Source organism: Physcomitrium patens, chromosome 25 (genome assembly GCF_059467195.1).
Source record: "Physcomitrium patens ecotype Gransden chromosome 25, ASM5946719v1, whole genome shotgun sequence".
Lineage (NCBI taxonomy): Eukaryota > Viridiplantae > Streptophyta > Bryopsida > Funariales > Funariaceae > Physcomitrium > Physcomitrium patens.
In genome coordinates this window covers 6,720,831-6,731,788 of record NC_143434.1, presented here as the reverse complement: position 1 = coordinate 6,731,788, position 10,958 = coordinate 6,720,831, and the positions used below count along the sequence as shown (strand labels likewise).

The 10,958-nt window shown below is 34.4% G+C and overlaps 1 long non-coding RNA gene across 1 annotated transcript; it reads left to right on the top strand.

The window, feature by feature from the left end:
- The first annotated feature begins 8,623 nt into the window (after nucleotides 1-8,623).
- Nucleotides 8,624-9,506, top strand: LOC149986283 (uncharacterized). Its single transcript, XR_016500841.1, has 2 exons — nucleotides 8,624-8,969; nucleotides 9,283-9,506. It is a non-coding gene; the product is annotated as an uncharacterized LOC149986283 (long non-coding RNA).
- The last annotated feature ends 1,452 nt before the right edge of the window (nucleotides 9,507-10,958 follow it).

The following is a 10,958-nucleotide window of genomic DNA, read 5'->3' as shown; positions in this document are numbered from 1 at the left end:
CAAACACCTGTAATAGTATCTGGTTGCTTTAATTCTACTATAATCTTTATTTTATCCGGATATGTAGCAATGCTTGCCATTGAAACTATATGACCCAATAATTTACCAGAAGGCACACAAAATTGGTACTTTTTTGAATTTAAAAAAAATCCATATTTGGCACATTGATTCAAACATTGACTGAGACATTCTAAATACCTAGCTCTCGTACTAAATGTATAAAAATCATCTAGAAATATTTCCATTGAAATTTGTAGATAATCTTAGAATGCTTACATCATTACGCTTTGAAATGTAGCTGGTGCATTACCAACTCCAAACAGCATAACCTTATAGGCAAAGGTCCCTCAATCCATAGTAAAAGTAGTTTTTAATTGGTCTTCTTTTGCAATGTTAACTTGGTTATAACCAGGGAATCCATTAAGAAATCAATAACATTCATGACCAGCAATAGCATCCAATATATTATCCATGAATGATAAAGAAAAATAATCTTTCTTAGTAGCCGTATTTAATTTTCGAAAATCTTGACAGATGCAAACTTTTCCATTCTTTTTCAATACCATAACAATTGGTGAAACCCATTCATTGAAAAGAATTGGATAGATAAATCCAACCTCCAAGAGTTTATTCACTTCTTTTTTTACCATAAGTAAGTATTTTGGATTAAGTCGATGTTGTCTTTGGCATAGTGGTGTAGCGTTCTCTTCCAATATAATTCGATGCTCACAAACTTCAGCTGGAATTCCTTTCAAATCCGCATATGACCATGCAAAAGTAGTTTTATGCTATAAAAAGTAATCCACTCAAATTTCTTTCTCCCTGCCTTTTATATCGTCGTAAATTTGAATAATTTGGAGAGCCTCCCCTGTACCTAAATTAATTGGTTGACATCGTGGAATTTCAGGAGTCTCTAAAATAATGTTCTGTTCAATTCCAGAATCTTTCATAAAATCTGACACATTAGAACTTTCCAACTCCAATTCAATAGCACTAACGTGATTAACATCTTGTCTATTCATCCAATATGCAATCATATGATCAGAATCGTCAATAACATCTGGAGGAACTAAGTACTCTCCCGATCCTTTGCACTGGTAGTTCATTCTAGTGTGCTCCACAACTTGCCTTGTATCAGCATAAATTGGGATAGGTGCACCAATTTCTTCTTCTATAGGCTCATCTTCACAATCCGACATAAATTCTAAACTGGCAACTTGAGTTTCTCTATGATATTGGACAGGGTACATTTGAAGCACAATTTTATCATTACCTTTCTCAATTATCAATGTACCACGGCCCGGTCATTTCGAGCTTTAGCTTGATATAACCATGGTTTCCTCAATAAAATTGGGTATGACAATATAGAGCTTTGCAATCGAAAAACAATATAATCAATTTTGTAGGTAATCTCCATAATTATTATATCAATACTTCGTAAAATACCCATAGGTTTAACTTGACTGGAGTCAGCCATTCTCAAAACTACTGTAGTAGACAATAAAAAAATCCAAACCCAACTCCTCTATTGTAGCATCATTCATAAGATTTACATTAGATCCTCCGTCTACTTGCACTTCCAATAGTAATACTCTATCAATTAAAACATCAATCGTTGATGCACCCGGATCAAGATTCAAACTTAGTTCTCAAATTTCTTTATTTCGAGATCTGCAACGAATTAATGAGGAATTCAAGATAGTTCGACCCTTAGGTGCTACCGCCAATAGTTGCTTCATAGAGATCGTGGGTTGTATGGTACCCAAATCTTTTAGAATATCATATGATTCTATATTAGTAGTAATTTCCAATGTCCATTTTTTCTTCCCAATCCTAGACACCAACGCAGGTAAATTGGTTTTCTCTATATTAGAAATTGGTAAAGCTAATGGAACTAAATTTGATGGAGCTTGTAAAATCATTTCTTTCAATGGATAAGATTGTTCTCCCAATTGGATTAATATTGGTTCCTTGGAATTTATGCCTCTGAAAGGATCTTTTAACAGAAAAAATGTTTCTCAAAATTGTATAGAGAATGGAACAACTTGACACGGAACCGAAGCCTCCGTAATTGGTACCTCATTGAGGTGCACAACCGATTCAGATCTTATACTGAGTAAGGGATCCATGTCAGGACCTGGATTGGATGTCCCCGTAATTAGGTCCAATTTATCTTTCACTTCAGGATCACCCAAACGTTGAATTGGTCCTTTCCCCTTTTGCTGACTTCTTGTAAGGACAACTTAGACTACTTCTATCTGATGAACTAGTGAATCTTGAGGAACTTGATTATTTTCTTCCATTTTTTCTTGGCTTTGGATCTGTTGATCTCGATTATTGAAATTGAATGGAGCATTACATTGATGATAAGTATGTCCCGACTGCTTGCAATTTGTACATACTGATGCATAATCGTCACTGGCTCTGGGATTGGAACATTCACTGGCATAATGACCAATCTGTCTGCAACAGAAACAACAAAGTCATCTTCTTGCACCCCCATTCGGCATATTGGGTGTCTCCACCAGTATATACCTACTAAGCTTGTCCCATTTAGGGTTAGAAAATGATCCTGGTTGTCTCGTTTGTACGGAGGGTATTTGGTTCGATGACATCGGTGGAGCATATTGCTGATATCTCTACTGCTCCTTCTCATAGTTTTGATGGTTTGATGCAGACCCTTGATTAAAATTGGAACTTTAAAAGTTATTGAACATTTGATTTTGTCGATTAGATCGATTTCTATTCCATCCATACATATTTTTCGTTTGAACTTGATTGACTTTCTATTGAGTCGGTGGGATCATGGTCTGATTACTGAATTGTTGTTGCCTTTGTAAATGCCAGCAGTTTTGGGTAGGGTGCTTTCCTCCACAAAATGTACATTCAACACCTGTTTGTCTGGGTGATGGACATTCCGTATCAAAATGACCTTTTCTCTTACAATTATTACACCATATATTAGGTCTCGTATTAGAAGATTTATGTCATTTTTCCTTATCTTTAGCCAAATTCATGGCCAATTCTTCCATCTTCTCTGTTAGATTTAATAACAAGGCTTCATTTGGATCTTTAACAGTCGCATTTGTCATCAACTCCGGTTGTTGATAGGTTGGCGATGTAAAATAAGGTATCATCATTATTGGCGCTATTGCTTGGAGTGGTGTAACATTAATTGGTTGTTGCAATATAACATTCTTCACATTGGAGGGAGCCATTTGTAGGTAATTATCCATCAACACATTTCTCGGTTGTATTTGTTGGCTTCCTGAACTTGGAATCATCATGGCCCTCAATGTTAACAATTGGTCATAATGACATTCTTCCCACACCTTTGCCCGTGCCAATGATGCCTCTACCATAGCTGGTTGAGCTTCTTTTACAAATATTTTCAATTCTAGTGGATGCAAACTGTTATTTAATATCGACAACATAAACGCATCTGGCATTTGATTATTTGACCATTTACAAAGTATATCCACGATCCAGCCATAATAGGATTCTACGGATTCCCCCGCAAACATCCTGCTATTCATAAAACTTTCTCGAAGCTGATCTTCAAATCCAATTGGTCTAAAATGGGTTAGGAAGGCATTCCTCAAGGCCTCCCAATTGAGAAATCTATCCACTGGTTGCCGAATAAACCATTCAAAAGTTGTATCTTTTAAAGTTGCTGACAACCATCTCAACTAAATGTCTTCAATTCTACCATTATTAGCCACGCAGGCTATGAAGAATTGAGATATATAGTGATCGAGATCAAAGCCTGGCCAACCACTAAAAGTAGGTAATGGTGCCACACTTGTAATTTGGTCTCCTACTGCTCCCATTTGTATCGCAATTGGTACTTTTGGCACTCCCATGGCCATTGGTGTTATCACTGGTCTCCTTACTATTTGAATCTAAATTTTTCTTCTTTTGGTTTTTCTTGGATCTGCAATTCTTTTTTTTCGTTCCCGTAGGATATTTCTTATGTGTAATTGCTCCTGTCTTTCTTTTGCTTATTGATTAATTCTTTGATAATCATCTTCTTCATGATTATCACTCATAATCTTTCATTCTTCTCAGTAAAATGAATATTGCCTTGAATTATAACTCACATATTTGTAACCCTAAAATTGATTCTTTTCACATTTTCATTCAACATATGATTCCATCTCCCATACAATCAATTTCTAACATTTCATATTGTTATCATTTCTCCTACAGCGGTGCCAAAATGTTGTTCTTGTTGTGTTCAAGCTTCAATATACCAAAGCAATTGAACTAATAGAGGTGGATTCGAACACGGGGAAAGACTGGTTATATGAATTGTATCTGTTAGTGTCACAATTGACTGTATTCTGGCTATCTGAAATCAAGTATCAAATTACAAAATACCAAGGCTTACTACTTCCATCTTGATTTAATACTTAATCCATTCTACGACTATCAATTCAACAATACTTCTCTCAATCAGAATTCTTCATAAGTAAATAATAAAAGCAAAAAAAACAAAGAGGTAGCACCAAGCTTATCCCGGCTTACGACTCTCACAGTCTGGCTCTCGGCTTATGACTCTCACAATTTGGCTCTCGGCTTATGAGTCTCACAGTCTGGCTCTCAACTTACGACTCTCTTTCCTCAACCTATTTATCCTACTAAAAAGATGATCCGTCGGCCAACGGATTCCAAAGGTTATTACCCTTTAAATTCTTAACCATTTATTCCACTAACAACCTACTGTTATCGACTAAACTACCTAACCATCAGTCTAATTCTCAAGGTTATCAATAACCAACCAATAACTTACCACAAAGTTTATTTACCTATTCTACAATCACTTAAAAGAATTAAAATGTTACTCAAAGATGATATAATATTAAATTACAATGATTATTGCCAAAGACAAGAAAATTTGAAAGACTTGAAATAAGACTAAGGACTAGAATGGTGTTGACAAGAATAAAAAAAAGCTTCATTCTTGCCTCCATATATACTCTTAACTAGGAGCTACATTTTCATATTGTAAATGCTTATAGTATGTAAAAATTAATTAAAACATATTTTATATTCATAAGTCTTGATGTATGTTAGAATGGTTAATAAATTAATTTAAAGAAAGTAGATATAAGAAACTTTATTTTGAATTTCATCTATTTTTATTATAATATATAAATTATATAAGATTTAGATGTTTAGTATAGAGCTTTAAAAAAAGGTAGAAGCCTAAAGATGAAAATCTAAACTATTAGGAGACTTATGGAGAGGGATGAAATCAAGGCATAGTCAGATGAAAGAAAAAAGTAAAGATCTTCATTCCTATTAATTAAAAGCCATGCCCAATAGGCATTCAACAAGTTTTCAGCAACCACAACAAAGATTTTGGTAACTTTAGAAAGAGTATTTGAGGATCAAAAGCAAAGATTGCAAGTTTTAGGATTTGAGCTAAAACTTATGCACAAATTTTAGAAGATTTGGACTTAAGGTGATGAAGTTATAGTTGTTTGAAGTTAATGTGTCTTTAAGACATACTATTGCTATTTTGAAGATAAGAAGAGTTTTATGATAGATTTTGGAAATCAAGAAGTGCAACCGCAAGGATGATTTTAAGATCTATATTTTTTATGACAAAATTTTTGCCTTTGGAATTTGTATGAAGAAGTTATAGAACATTGAAGACACCATATGTAATTCACAAGCAATAAGTGAGTCATTTTGTTGATAGTAATGGTTGGAGCCATATCTTGAGTTTTTAGATGAATTTTTAGCTAAATTTTTTTTGAAGTATATGTTATTAAGTTAAAAAGCTATATATCAAAATTTTATGGTATTTAAATACTTAGATTGTGAGATATGAGGAAATTGCACATGACTTAAGCAAGAGTTTGAAGCTACTATTAGAATTTTGGCAATATCTCAAGATCTGTAATAAATTTATAGTTAAAATTTGTTGTGGTAGTTGTTAAAAGTACATTAATACTTCATGTAAAATTTGGATTTATTTGGATAATCCAATCGTGAGATATAAGCTATTGAAGTTTGAAAAAAAAATTACCTTAAGAATATACAAGTTTTTATAATATTTTTATCACATTTTTGTGATCTTTGGTACTTAAAGCTTATATATTGATGTAATTGCTCCTATATGGAAAATTTTATATATAGAATTGGTGTTTTTTTAATCTAGAGGCTCGATTGAGCATTTAGTAATAGCTACAAGCCCAATGCTTTCTTAAGGCAAATTCTCTCTATCCAATAATGTGGTGATATCCTATAGGACCTCTAAAATGTATTGACTTTGCAAGACACGTATCTTAACTTACAAGGTTAGTTTTCTATATGTATGCTACATAATTAACTTATTTTACAAGCTTTCAATATGTGGTTAACTTATTGATCAAGTTTCTATTCTACCAATCAACTACAAACACATGTAAAGTCAAAATAACATCTATAAAACTTTTAAGAAGCTTTTTTAGAAAATGTTATGAAATAAAATTATTTTTATCTATTTGTACTTAATCATATAGCTAAATATCAAAGTAAATATGTATGTCCATGATTCATTGTCATTGTAGGAGATAACAACAAAAGAAGATAATTTTGCAACCATAATATCTAACAAAGTGTTACTGGTCACACATTGTATTCTATACTATAGGAGTTTACACTACTACTTAATAAATATAATTTTCTACTTCTTTTCTAATAGCATAATATAATTCCTCTCGTATAACATTTCTACTACTAATCAAAGTCATCAAACAACTTTATCCCATACTACTCCACAAAAGTCCAATAGGAGAAGCAAGAACCTCTAGCCAAATATTGCTTAAGTCCTTCACTACCTCAATAAAATATTATTATACTAGCAACAACATCCATGTAAAAAAAACATTACAAAGTGCCTCCCTCTTTTCTTTTTTTAATTTAATTTAATTTTCTTTTGTAGCCACTAATCAGATCTTGATTACCACATTACATAAGAAAAAACTAATAAAGAGACTTGATAAAGATTAGACACACCTAGGAAAATCAAAGCATGAACCACCGCACTAGGTACTTACAAGTCCTATTGACAAAACTTGAATACCAACCTCACTAAGGTCATCAACAAAAAAAACTAAGAATTCAATGGATTTACCATATAGTTGCTTTTCATACACAATGCAAGAACAAAAATATAGAATTCAATAGTTTAGCCACATCCAAACACAAATCATTGTGAAAATTTCAACAAGAGTATCAAATCAACTAGGTTTTGACTATCGCCATACTAGATTGAAGGAACTTTAATCCGCAAGAATAAGAAGACAAGAAATTGCCACTCTTTTGCTACCACATTGCAACACCAACTTCATGAGAAAATAAAAAAATAAAAAAACTTGGCCAAAAATCCAGATCCTACGTAGCGTTTAGTTTTAGAGAAGAGAGAAAAAATATAAAAAATTGGTCCACAATCTTGCTGATGTCAAGTAGTACAACACACCATACTACCCACTGAGCAAAAGAATATCAACAAGAAGATCACATGGACAACAATGCATGCTGCTAGAACCATCTCGAACTGCAACCAAGAATATTGACTTTTGTCAACGACAACTCAATCAACCCAAAAAGAGCACCTTCATGCCCATTGGAATGGCAACCAAAGAAGAAATGGAAGCAGCATACTAAAGCAACTACAATACCAATGCTATTGCTTGCTGCATACTACTTCAACATAGTGGACCTCCAGTGAGAATACAGAAAAAAAACAGTCAAGAACCAACACACGACCAGCCTCCACTCTACAATCTATAGAGTTCTTTGCAACACAAGAAAAATAAAGAAAAAAACACAAGAGAGATGGGATCTGAGGCAGCTTAAATACCTTTAGACAAAGAGGTAGCCTCTCCTCCTTGTAATCATCTTCTTTTTCTTTTTTCTTTTACTATTCTTCTTTTCTTTTCTTTTCTTTTCTTCCTCTCAACTTTTCTCTTCTATTCTATTGTTTCCCTTCTATTTTAGTTGTCTAAAGCTAATAAGGATATTCCTTTCTTTTTTTCTATTTTTTTTTTCTTTTTGGATTCTTTTGAATTAAAGATTCTATTTTAGCTCCTAGTTGATTAAAATTTTAATAAAAACAAAACTACTATATAAAAAAAAATTAAATCTATATTAGCTATATTAAAGAAAAATATTTATTTTAAAATTCCTTCTCAAGAGAATTCTACAAGAGACCTAGTCTTGTACTAAAATCTTATTTTTTGCTATTTATCTCAAAAATCCTACACTAACTCACTAAAATAGTGATCTTAAGTACCATAAGAGCATTTTTTTTTTGTACTAAAACACACCACTAGGTCAATTTTGTGACTCATAGAAGGGCATCCTTTTGGTACCCAAGCTAAGGAAGAGAATTAAAGAAGTCAAATTAAATTTTTACTTGAGTGAAAAAATTAAATTTGGAGTAGACCTTAATTTTAATTCTCATGTTTTGTTCTTTTTTTTTGAATCCCGGTTGGGAGCAAAGTGCTGGCTGGAGTCTAGGATTGGCAACTCTACTCCTGGTCAGCAGCCCAAGTAGGTCCCCGGATTTTTCGGACGTAGCTATTGTGAAGGGTTCTGGGGCCAAGGGTCCTTCTCTCTCTTTTTCTCTTGTTCTCTCAAATCTGTGAGCTCCAAATTTCCATGGTATGCGGCTGCCTCAGTTGCGGTGTTCGTAGTTGGTGGAGGAGCGGCATTCATTCTTCTTAGATTACTGTTTGTGTTTTCATGTGTTGTGTGGCGGAATTACAGCGAATTCCAATTTGGTCTTGGTTACAACAACTCGGTGAGTTGTGGCGGTTGTTGTGTGCGGAGAAGCATTCAATTGGTTGGCAAGTGAATATTTGCGGATCATGACTCACATAGACCAGCAAATACTTCCGGTCAAAGTTAATACATACAAGGCTTTGACAGCAGGGCCAGGTGCACCAAGTAGATCGTGAATATTTGGCAAACAGGTAGGACTCAAATTTCTTAGAGCAACGCAACTAATGCACGACTTATTACGTGGCTGGAATGGGAAGAGTGAGTATGTGGGGCAACAATGGTCTATTCTTTTGTAATACAAACGCAGGTGGTGGAGGTTGAGTATTACTTGATTGCTCAGATTGAATCTAAAATCATAGACGTAGACGATAGCGGCATTAGCTCGTGAATTAGAAACTTTGTTTTTGATTTATAAGTAGATCAATAAGTTTCAAAACCAGCATCACAGTTCTATTGCGAGCTTTTCATTGATTGTTATTGGCATATTATTGCTGGTGCTCAAAGATTTCCAAGCTGATTGAAATGACGTTTCCAAGTCCAAGTTCAACTAGTTTCCAGGCAGAGCAATGGTGACATGGAGGTTAGACAATCTTTTCCGATTCCTAGTCTCTGACAATTTTCTAGGAATAGCTGGAAATGTGCTCCACACTGATCGAGGCGTGTGGATTGATGTACTTCCTTGTTTGTTCGACTTGTTATATTGAATATAAAACACATTTTTGCCGGGACTGGTTGATGAGGCTGCACATAGGTTCAAGTTTGGACTCTAATGGGGAGAAAAATATCCAAAAAAATTGGATACTTTATCGGATCTCGAAACAAGTACGTGCACCAGAGAAGTAATGGACCAATGTTGTTAGGGGTCGCATCATGCTGGCCTCTTTTTGATTTGCCAAAGTCATAGCTAATCGCCTATAACCAGATGCATGCTGGATTCGCCACTTCTATTGCACTATATTAGCAGGCGGTTGTAACGAACTTCAACCAGGCATACTATACCAAACCAACACAAACAACACGGTCCTGTATGAACTGCTGCATTTTCCGCATGCGCGGCCAATGACGAAACCAATCGACCGGCAACATCTTGCTTAGAAAAGTTGGGCAGCCAGATTATCATGTTCAATTGCGAGGAAGAGCTTTCAAATTAACTGCTCGCTTGTCTGGTTCCCTGCCAGCCGCAACCGAAAACGACCCCATGCAGGTGAGAATGAATTTGTCTTGACAAACTCTGTCTGAATGTGAGGTTGGGTGAGAGTTCTTGAGCCTAAGCCATTCTTTCATTTCAATCTACGTTGGTACAACGTCAAGCCATCCTGGAATTATACTAGAGTTTGCAATAATCCGATCCAAAGACCATCTTGGAACAAAAGCCTGTGGCAGCAATTATCATGGCAATTGCTTACCTCGCCTCACTAAGTAAAGATCTCCCAGTGTACTTTGTGCTGCTACTTTGTTGCTTCCGTGCTGCCCTTGCCCCACTAATTCTTGCATCGCTTGCAGCAGCTTCGGTAATGTAGCATCTTGCTTTTCTCGCTTTTACCTCCCTCTGTATCTGCGAGTTAGGTGCTCGGTGACCTTCATTAACTTAAGATTGGAAGCTTTGATGCCATAATGCACTGCACACATGACCTCACTATGGGCTCTGAGCTTATGTAGCACTAGCCCATGGTTTATTGATTAGGGTTTCTGTAATGCGTGTAAATTAGTGCCTGCTCTAACCTTCTGCAGTTTGTGTAAGTGTGATTTTTATATTGCTTTCTGCTAGAATTGTATATGAACAACTGGTTTGTTTACTTAATTGAGAGTTTGGTGGCTTATTGATTGAAAGCCGTTTTGTAAAATATTGGTTTAGCCAATATGTATTATTGATTTTAAAACCAATTTCTATGGTAAGAGATGTTTTTAATATTAATATTTGTAATTATTTATTAAATGAATACATATACATGTATATGCATATGCATATATGTATAAAACTACATTATTATATTCATTTTCTTAATTTAATGTTATAGTAGATCTCTTTATCAAAAAATGTTCCATATTTTTGGAATGAAATTTGTTTGTACAAAATTACTTAACTCTTTAAATCATGCAACTAAATAAGCATTTTTAAGTTCAAAAATAACAACTTGATAGAAATATATCATTTTTATAGAAATGCAATGAAATAAAAA